Below are 11,474 nucleotides of genomic sequence, written 5' to 3'. Positions count from 1 at the left end.
TAACATTTACATAATCTAACATTTTAAACATATATTATACAACAGTCTTAAAACTACACTTGCCTTCAATACAAACATAATCCACACATATGTATGTACATCTTTGAAATTACATATACAACTATACAACTGTGCATGATCATACATCATGCCACACAAAATAATATATACATATACTGGGACTTCTGACTCGGTACGAGCCTCTTGCCCTGTGAGTGCCCTTCTCTTGCTGCTGGGTACCTGAAATATAATCCCCAAACGGGGTGAGATTAACATTCTCAGTGAACTCGGGGTTTATGGAGTAGTTCTCCACCCATGAGTTCACTTCCTGTATCCAAGTCCACAATAGTTGGCACCTCTAACTCGGGACTGGCCTTTTGCCCTATGAGTGCCCTTCTCTTGTTGTTGGGTACCTGAAATATGATCTGTAAACGGGGTGATATTAACCATCTCAGTAAACTCAAAGTTTATGGAGTAGTTCTCCACCCATGAGTTCACTTCCTGTATGAAATATTAGTATACACATTAATATCAACAATAATTAAATTTTTGAATTTAGTACACTTGGATCACACATGAACCTAGTCCATTTGGTGTTTGTATACCTATCACTATCATATCACACATTAACCTAGTTCATTTGGTGTATGAATAAGGTCACTCATGAACCGAGTCCATATGGTGCCTGTATGATATTCTGGATCACACGTAAACCTAGTGTACTCGGTACCCCTATAATCCTATTGGCCAATAAACAACTCATCTCATTTATTCTACAATACGTAATTAAGCCCTTAGTGCTTGTCCACTGGTCTTTTTCACCAATGATATACATGAATGCAGTCATACTATATTACTAATAAATCACTCAATCATCCATATATGAACCATAACTTACATAGAAGCCAGGTGGAACAATCAAAAGGGAGTAAAACCCCTAAACCATGAATTTACCTATATATAAACTTCCTTCTAACCTTGCTTGTAATCCAAGAAAGCTTTCCCAACATACTGTATATACCAAGATCATCTATTCAAGTAAGAAATTGGTATCAACATTACGCAAATCATTCAATATTGACCTAATGGTCAAAACCCCAATTAAATCAAAGCTTTATATACTTATCCTATTCTTGATTAAACAAGAACTAGGGTTGCCAATGCTTGCTTAATCCCACACTTGATCTTCCAATACTATATCTTTTGTTTCAAGCCTAGAATACAACAAAACAACCAATTATGGTTTATTTCCAATATTCAAGTGACATGGTTTAACACTTTAATAAACTTTCATGTCTTCAAACATCTAGTTAAGTTGGTTTCTTTATACTTCCTCCATTACACCATATAATTATCACATTTGATAAGCTAATTCATACCCAAACAAGCCATGACCAATTCTTCCATATATATAGGAAAACTCACATATTATGTATTCAACATGTTCAATAGATCACACCAGATTTTCATACCTTCATATTACTTGAAATATACTTAATTCTTGAATTTAAACAACCACTTGAATTTAGCACACTTCCCAAGTCCTTTTTCCATGTAATGACCGAATATACCATTCTCAATTTGTATAATTTCTCTTTGAGAAAGTTATAATTTGATCATCATTCTTCTACTATAAAATCATATTGTAAGGTTGCCCAGCACCCAAGAATCTTGGTGGTTGAAAGGTTTCTAAGCACCCTTGAAGTTTAGTGGTTATAAGGTTGTTAAGCACTCGTAAAGCTTAGTGGATTGTAAGGTTTCCAAGCACCTGGAAGCTTAGAGGTTGTAGAGGTTGGAGGTTGTAGAGGTTTTTCAAGAACCTATAAAGCTGGCCTATAGTAAAAAATTGTGCGATCGACTTCAGTCTGGACGTAGGTCACAAGTGGTGGTGACTGAACCAAGATATATTATGTTTGGAATTCTCTAAACTCTAAGCTCTTTATTTCCAGCATCTTAATTATTTTTTTGATATCTTGTATGTGCTAGTATATGTTCTATAATTGTGATATATTGTATGTTGTGGGTTGTTTGAATGTATTGATTAGCCTTTCATGTATAAAAGTTTGCTTGAAATGATTATTTTGAAACTAGAAGGGGGATTTTGCGAAAAGTTTATAATACTCAATTCACCCCCTCTTAGTATGGAAGCTACATTCTTAACAAACTTGACAGTACAAAGACGTTTGGTTGTATTTTTTAATACTTTTTTCAACTTCAAATTTAACTGTGTCTGATACTCTATTTCGGTTTCATGTTAGGATCTCTGATGCATTAGTTATAAAGTCAGTTCAAATAGTGATTCTTCCTTTATTTATTATTCTTATTGCTTTCATGTGCTTGTTGTGGGAAATATAGTTGGATATTCAATTAATTGGTTGAAAAACTCATTTTGTTTTAAAAGTGATTATGTATGATCGGTTCATAGTGTGTTACTTCTTTATTGCTTTCATGTGCTTGTTGTGGGAGATATAGTTGGATCTTCAACTAATTGGTTGAAAAAATCATTTTGTTTTAAAAGTGATTGTGTGTGACCAGTTCACAGTGTGTTACTTCTATTATGATTTGTTAAATTATATTTTTGAATCGTTGTTGTTGACAACTTGCTATTTTCTACAACAAAATCAAAAAGGTCAGAGTACAATAATTTTTCTTCGAGTTTTGAAGTATTCTATGGGAGGTGTTCTCGAGGTATTTTTTTATTTTTTCCTTCCATTTTTCTTTAGGATATACTATTAGTATGTTGGTATCCTAGAGATAATCTGTTTTATCATATGAACACCTTGCTTGTACAATTTTTTATTTCATGATTTATATATTTGAGCGTACTTTATCTTTATCATATTTAAGTCTCGTCTATATTTTACAGTTAATATGTGTTTAAAGATAAAGGTCCTGGGAATAGAACGTGTGTTCACTCGTGGATCTGTGATAGGGACCATGATTATGAGGACTTGAGGACACTACATGTCGAGAGACACTACAAGGTAAGGAACTCATGGAACAGATGGCACTGAACTGACCAGCCGAGAGACTCCACAATGATTCACTGTAGAGAGTATCATTGGATTTGTAAAGTCTCTCATCATTTGGTAGTGCGGATCGTCCTTATAACACCTCATATTTCTAAATATATAGTTATAGATGATAATGTCGCTTAAAAGGTTAGGATTAGTGAAAATCCTGAGATTAGGGTCAAAATATATAAGAAGGACAAAATGGTAATTTACCAAACACATATCCCTAGGCATGAAAATCGAGTAGAAGGTCTCAAATGGTAAAAATAAGGCCGGAAATGGATTCAGAACGAAAAATCGAGTGGATAGGCAAGTTTCTGAAATTTTGATGAATAGTGATTTCCGGTATAAAATACTGCGGTATAATTGTACCGATAGGCATGAAATTTTGATCAGTATTTTTAGGAAACAAAAATATGACACGAACGGGAAAAATACGTAGTTTATGAAATTGTGGTTCAAATTAGATGTTTCATTAAAGTTAAATCGTGTGTGGGACCCGCGGAACCAAAACCCACTTAAGTTTCCCTCATTTTCCCTCAACCTCACGAGCTCTCTCTCTCCTTTCCCTTTCTTTTCCAGCGTGAAACAGCCCCTCCCACCATTGATGAGCCTTCATCCTTTTTGCTCTCCAAAACCACCATTTCTTGGCCAAAATCCTTTGATTTTGGTGTTGAAATCAATTGGAAAACTCATTCTAAAGCCATTGGTGATACCCCCTAGCCTTGAAATCGCTCCCTTGGTGAGTATTTAGCCTAGGTCAGTTTTGAAAGATTGGAAAAAAGTGATGTTCATGGAGGCATTGGACCTCTAGATGCTTGGAGAAGCCTTGGTGGAGAGTCTAGCATTGATTGTGAGTGTATTTACATGGTTTTTTATGATTGATTTCATAGATCAAATTTATGAACACTATGCTTGTAATTGTTGATTTATGATGATTGGAAGCTCAAATGGAAAAATTTCATTAGACGATAATGTCTTAGAATGACATGATTGAGCTAGAAATGCTATGAAAATTCTAAGTGAAAATGATGATTTAACTTAGGAAAAATCAAGTGTCATGAGATTTATAACATATATACTGTTTGTTTTTCGGATTTTCATATTTTTTTTAATTATCTGTATTATTGGTTGTTATTGGTTGTTGATAAATTATTTTGTCATTGTAGGTATTCTGCTACAATGGCCAGCCGCAGAAGGGCAAGCAATGCCGACGGTGAGAGACGCACGAAGCAACGATAAGACCGACCTTCTTCCTCAAGGTCATAAGACGAAGAGCCTGATAACGTCGACCTCCCATTTGGATACCTGTTTGAGGATGACCCCTCGGTGCATGCTGCATTTGTATGTGACCACGTCAACAGACCCTTATGTGCTCCAAAATCATTGGATACAACATTTTTTGTGATGGAGGGATTTCAGATTGTGGCGGTTTTGGAGGCAGCACATCTAAGGGTGTTGGCTGAGATGCTATATCCCTATTCAGAGGTTATGGTGAGGGCCTTCAACCATAACCTCATCTACATACAGGGTGAGTTGAGGTCGAGGGTCTGCGGTGTGGACATAATCATGACGGCTTTGGTATGGTTGCAGATATTAGGCTACGACTTTGATGCTGAGCCCACTATGGAGTATGACGCAGATAACGGTGTATCACTTCCTGGATATGCCCGAGGTGATGCAGTGGAGGAGGCCAGGAGGCCTGATATTAGATGTGGGCGGGCCATTCATTACATGGTGGGTTGCTTAGTGTTGATACTCGTATATTACACTATGTCATCACCCACATAAAGTTCTCGCGAGCTTTCAATCATTCCAGGATGCTGGAACATGACATTCCTATCATGTGAGCTATCTGACATGGTGTACAGGTGAACTGGAGACACTATATTTGTTGGATGATGTTTAAGGCCAAACATAAGGGTGCACTTTCATTCTCCTGTCTGGTTCAGAGGATATTGGTTCACTTTGGTGTTCCTATGGACACTGAGCAGCTGGAGAGGCCCACAGGCTATACAGCCAAGTTGAGAAAGCGTCTACTGGAGCAGTGCAAGAGCTCCAAGAACAGGGCAGGTGTGTGGCAGTTCTCAGGTACGATTGAGGTCAAGGTTCCTGATGTTGCCCCAGATGAACTCATGGTTGAGCTCGAGGCAGAGGATGATGACGATGACGATGATGAGGCTGACTTGCGGGAGATAGCTGAGCCTGAGGGTGGATTTTCGTTGCGTGATGTTATGTAGGGCATAAATGCCACACTGAAGAAGATAGGAAAGATGGTGCTGAAACAAAAAAAATGGAGGAAGAGTCACATCTAGAAAAGGAATGAAAGGTTTAGACACATACAGAGAAGGTTCAAGGTGTGGAGGATAGGCTGGCTCGTCTGTAGCTTGCACGAGGATAGGAGGTTGAGGAGGCAGTAGGGGAGAGGGCTCAAGTGTCAGATGAGGAGGACGAGGAGACAGAGTCCGATGAGGACGAGGATTAGATTTAGGGTTTAGTTTTTTAGTTCATGTGTTTACGGTTTATTTCATGTATTTCCTTTATTTCTCGAACTATTGGGTGTAATGAACTTAATGTTTAGTTTCGTGTATGGATTTATGTTGCTTTCGATTACTCACAAATGCCGTAAATGTAACTTCTGTGCTAAATTGATCAACACAGGTCAAATACTAATGCAATAGGTCACAATCTTCTATTACAAGTCAGAACAATCACTCATAGGTGTTTAAATTGGTAATTTCATGTTTTGGTACGCCTAAACCAACATTTTGATATAATACGATGGAATTTTGGGAATTGAACGTGCACGTTGGTTTGTGTCAGCGTCAAAATCACCCTCTACGTCAGTATTTGAGGTGTCACCTAGCGGAATAACACTCTCAGGTTCACCGTCCTCATCACTGTCCATATCCTCCTCGTGCTCATCATCATCTATTTCCCTCAATGTTATCTGACTTATGACAGGTGCAGGAGCAGATAAATCGACGACTTTGTCTTCTTGACCAAAATATTGTGCACTTCTTGTATGCATGGGTGCAAATGAAGATTGACCACAATCTATTTCAACATATATCTTAATAAAATTTTGAAAGTTTTGGTCAACAATTGCATCTATGACACATTTCATGTCTTCATCATCACATATATCGTTACTAATGTAGTATATAGCATCCTTACCAACTGTAGACTCTACCCTGGCTATCATCCGCTGAACGCATTGGCTGCCTTGTAGCCCCAAATTTTGGTGAATTCTCTTCTTCAGCTCATTGTATGTAGTGCCTCGTTTAATTTTCAATATTTTCGTTTTTCCTTCAAATTGAACACCATTGGGGCCTTCATAATGTCTTCCATCGTAGTAGATCACTGTAACATACAAGTTTGGACTTGAGCTCATCTTTCACACGAATTTGGGAGTGGGGTTCGGATTTTGGGGTCGAATTTTGGGGGCAAAATATGAATATATAATTGCAATGACAATGATTTCACAAGATTAATGCTTTAGAGATAGTGGGATGAAATAGAATCTTGATTGCAAGATTATAGATGACAAACAAGAGAGATATTGGTTTACAAAACGATAATATTTGAACTGAGACCGAGAGTGGGCAAAATATAGGGTTTCTGCCGACATTTATGGATTAAATATTGATATTAATCGATTAAACGTCCCGAAATTTAATCGATTAAGAGGGATATTTCATCGATTAAATTTCTGGTCAACATTTGTCCTTTATTTTGATCATTTAACCGATTAAATATTCAAGTTAATCGATTAAAAATGGGCAGGTTGATGGATAGTTCTGGATGAGGGGAAAAATATTTATTAATTAATTAATGAGGGACAAAAGGATCAAAAAATAAAAAAATAAACATAAGTTCAGGGAGAGGAAAACATTTGTACGGTATGGTAGTCTCCTATCCCTAATATTAAATTGTCTTCTGCTCTATGGGTTTTGAAAAACATTTATAAGACAAAAATTATATATATCTTGCCAAAAAAAACTACATAAAAAAGAAAAAGTATTGACAATTTTAATCATCTATTTAATTCTTAATTATGATTTAATAAGTTTGTCTTAATTAAATAAATTTTCCGTCACATTAAACTTGTAATTAAGTATTCTAACTTCCTCACCAAAAAAAAAAAGTATTCTAACTTATATTTGATTAGATAATTTTAGAAATATTAACAAATAATAAAAACTATAAATGTATAACTAAAAGCTAATAATATATAAAATAGAAAATAAGTACGAAAAAATAATTTATTTTTTATTTATTAGTTTATTTATCATAAATATTGGATATATTAAATTATCAAAAATTTATTTTTCATTGTGAACAATCAATTAATAAATAATTCTTATGGATCAAAATAATTGTCATTTGAGGTAATTGTATAAAAATAAAAAAGTGATAAATAAACTCCATTGTAATATTTAAATAAATTTGTTATCATAAAAAATAAAAATAAATTATCCTTAATTAAAATATTCACAATTTTATCATTCTATTTATGCTTTCTTTCTCTTTTTATTTTGTAAAGATATTAAAATACAATGACAAAGTTTTGGGGAAAAAATGATTAATAATTTTTAAACCACAAATAAATTAAAAAATAAGCTATTTCCGCTCTTTCTTTTTCATCTATTGTTAAAAGTAATTACATAAAAATTAAGAAAGTCATTTAATAGTCTTAATTATATATAAAAGTAGCTACATTTGATTGAATGGTTTTTATTAAAAAATATGAAATATTATTTTTATCCTATTATATTATCTTTTGCTTATGAATATCAAGGGTAATCTAACAAAAATAAATTATGCTTCATTAATAAATAGTAATCTTAGATTTCGCCCAATAATTAAGAGTGTATTGAAAAGTGTGTTGTTAGCATTTTGCTTAATTTTTAAAAAGAACAGATAAATTTAGAAAAAAAAAAAAAACAAATGGAGGAAATAATTTTGAAACGGAATTAAAAAACAATCACATAGAATAGATATATAAAAGCATCATAGCCACTTGGAGGAAAATATTGAACCATGTGTAACGACGATGAAGAATAAAGAGAGTTGAAAGTTGTTGCAATGAATTGAGGACAGAGATGTATCTATCCTCTTAGTGCTCCTTAATGAGCGCTTGGTGAATGGTGATGTTGGGTTGGAGGCCATATGATTGTGTGTGCATGTCATCTGTTTGGTTACATAATTCAGTATTTGTAGCCTGGGGGTCCTACACTTTTTCATCACTTTTTTCCAACATTTTATTAAACTTTTTAGCTGTCTTGCATTGCATCATTGCATGCTATTTCCCTTGTTTGGCTTATGAGAAAGTGCAGGAATCTTTTGTGAGAAAATAGAGTTGATGATTGAGTTCTCAGTTGACTAATTTATACGTACATTTGACTTAAATCTGATTGAATTATATATACATTTGACTTACAAATATACCTATTTAAGATAATATTTATTTGAGGGAATGATATAATGACAAAATTTTATATTATCATATAATCAAACACACGTATCAACTCATAAATAATTATAGAGTAAATATTCATTTGGGTCCCTGACAAAAAATATGATTCTCATATTGGTACCTCACAAAAATAAATTAGTCTTGACGTCCCCAACAAAGACAAAGTGGACCCATGTTAGTCCTTCCGTTACTCACAATCCCACGGCGTCACTAACGGAGCTGATGTGTAACTTTAGTAAGGCAATTCACCTTCCACGTTGAACAACCTCCACGTTGCTGTAGAAACAAATTGAATGTAAAGTATTCTATCCCCCTGAATATCTCCACATCAACTTTAGTTTAGGGTTTATAGAAACACATCAGGTGGGGATTCCATCATTGTTTGTACGTTGGAATTTGGGGTTTACTGATTTATGGTTTATTGAATATTTTGTGTGTTCTTTGTAATTTAGGGTGAAAAGATGAATGTTTCTTCTGGGATGGGGAGCTCAAGCCCTTGCAGTTCAATTGGGACTAGAAACCAAAGAAGGAGTGCTACTCCAAGGTGTAAATGTGGGAGGCCAAGTATAGGGGTGTGCAAAAAAACTGGTTCACTTGCTCTACCCTTGATCTGACCTTGACCTGACCCATAAATACCTATTTTTTTTTTTAAATAGTTTAAATACTGACCCACTTTTATTTGGGTCAGTTTTAGACCTGGCTTGTTTTAATAATGACCCATTGACCCAAAACTTGACCCATATCCATTATGTGAAAAAAAATTACACTTACATTAAAAGAAAAGTTTTAACGTAAAACAATTACGTCAAAATTTTTTACAGAAAATATTTTCATCAAAATTTGTGACTAAAAATATTTTTGTAAAAAAATTTGACGAAAAAATTTTTTGGTCAAATTTTTTTACGTAATCTAAATTTCGTCAATATATTTCACAAAAAAACATATTTATCAAAAATTTCAACAAAACACATTCCCATAGAAATTTGTTGACGGAAAAAAATTTCATCAAAATTCTTTACAGAATTCAAGTTTCGGCGAAAACAATTTTGTTAAACTTTTTGACAAAAAAAAAAATTTCGTTGAAATTTTTAGCGAAACACATTTCGATCAAAAAATTTCGACTAAATATTTTCGTAAAGTTTTTTGATAAAAAAATATTTCCATAAAAATTTTCGTAAAATTTTTTGACTAAAAATATTTCGATAAAAAAATTTGACGGAAAAAATATTCTGTCAAAAATTCTTTAGAGAATCTATTCGAATGAAACATTTCCCCCAAAACAATTTCCGTCGAAATTTTCGTCAGAACACATTTCCATCGAAATTTTGAACGGAAAACATTATGTCAAATTTTTTGACTGAATTCTTTTTTCGTTTAAAACATTTGATGGAAGAAATCATTTTCGTCAAAACTTTCGACGGAAACTAAATTTTGATAGAAAATTTATTTTTGTAAAAATTTTCGTTAGAGAAAAAATTTCGTTGCTTTTCGACAAAAAGTATTCCGACGAAAAAATAAGAGTAAATACCCTTTTTGGTCCCTAACAAAAAACACGGTCCCCACTTCAGTCCCTGACAAAAATAAATTAGTCAGTTAGTCCTTAACAAATTCAAAGTTGACCCATTTTAGTCCTTTTAAGGGACTAATATGGGTCTTTTTTTAATTTGGGAGGGACCACGATTTCAACTAAATGGGTCCACTTTGAATTTGTTAGGGACCTCGAGACTAATTTATTTTTATAAGGGACTAAAGTGGGGGCCATGTTTTTGTTAGGGACTAAAAATGGTATTTACTCAAAAAATAAATTTGTGACAAATTTTTTGTCGTTTGCAACGTACAAATTTCGACGAAATTTTGTGACGAAATCAAGTCAAAAACGGATCAGGTCATATTTGACCCACTTCAGAAACCAAGTCAGACTCACTTCAGAAACCAAGTCAAGTCAGATCTGACCCAGTTCTAAACTAGTTCAAAAAAATCTAAACCAAGTCAGACCTGACTTGGATCAAATTAAAGCGAGTCGGGTCAAAATACCTGACCTACAAAAACTAAGTTGGGTCGAGTCAGCACAAAAACCTGACCCGACCTGACCCATGCACAGCCCTAGCCAAGTGTTGTGTACATCTCCAAAACTAATAGAAATCCAAATAGAGCATTTTTTGGGTGTCCCAATTTCAGGGTGAGTTTTTTTTTCCAGTTAGGTTCATGCATTTTTGTTTAAGTTGAATGTTATTATGAGTTTGGTTTCATTTGGTGTTAGGAAAAGAAGACACATTGCAATTTTTTTAGATGGGTGGATGATGCTACAAATGATGTGATGGAGCTAGAATTAATAAGCTGGAGTTGAATGTAGCTGAAATGGAATTCAAGTTTAACAATGTGGACATGAAGCTGGATGATGAACTGTAACTTGAGGTGAATGACCAGCAAAAGAATATAAATGAGCACCAGATAAAGATTAATGAACTATTAAAGAAGATGCTTGTAGAGTTTGATAGGGTGGAAAAGGAAATTAAGCACGTGGGTAGGTGTGTTAGGGTGTTTGTTGGATCCATTATTGTTGTGTTAGTAATATGTATATATCTTGGAAGTAGGCTAGAATGAAAAAAAAAGTGTACTACTATTGCTTTTGAAATGTAAAGAATTATAATGGAAGGACCAGTGTTGAAATGTAATGAAATGTTGTTCATTAGATGTGTATTTATATATTATGTACTTGACCTTATGTTTATTGGCGCAAAGTTCACTATAATACGAAGTAAGGAAGTAAAATGGAAAACTGTATCAACATTAATCTGAGATGAAAAAAAGTGATAAATTCCTAACTGAGTATTGTGATGTATAGTTCTGATATGTGTATCTGCACATTATGGTGGCACTCATATTTTGGCTATTTGTGGTTGAACTTATGGCCCTCACACCTGCCAAACATTTATGGTGGCACTCACTGTCCTTAAAATTGTCATTGTGTTGGACGTTTA

Source organism: Gastrolobium bilobum, unplaced genomic scaffold (assembly GCF_033153095.1).
Source record: "Gastrolobium bilobum isolate Gb01-03AN ecotype WA unplaced genomic scaffold, APGP_CSIRO_Gbil_v1 utg22315, whole genome shotgun sequence".
NCBI classification, from domain to species: domain Eukaryota; kingdom Viridiplantae; phylum Streptophyta; class Magnoliopsida; order Fabales; family Fabaceae; genus Gastrolobium; species Gastrolobium bilobum.
The sequence above is the reverse complement of the archived record's forward strand: the minus strand, read 5'-3'. Positions refer to the sequence as shown.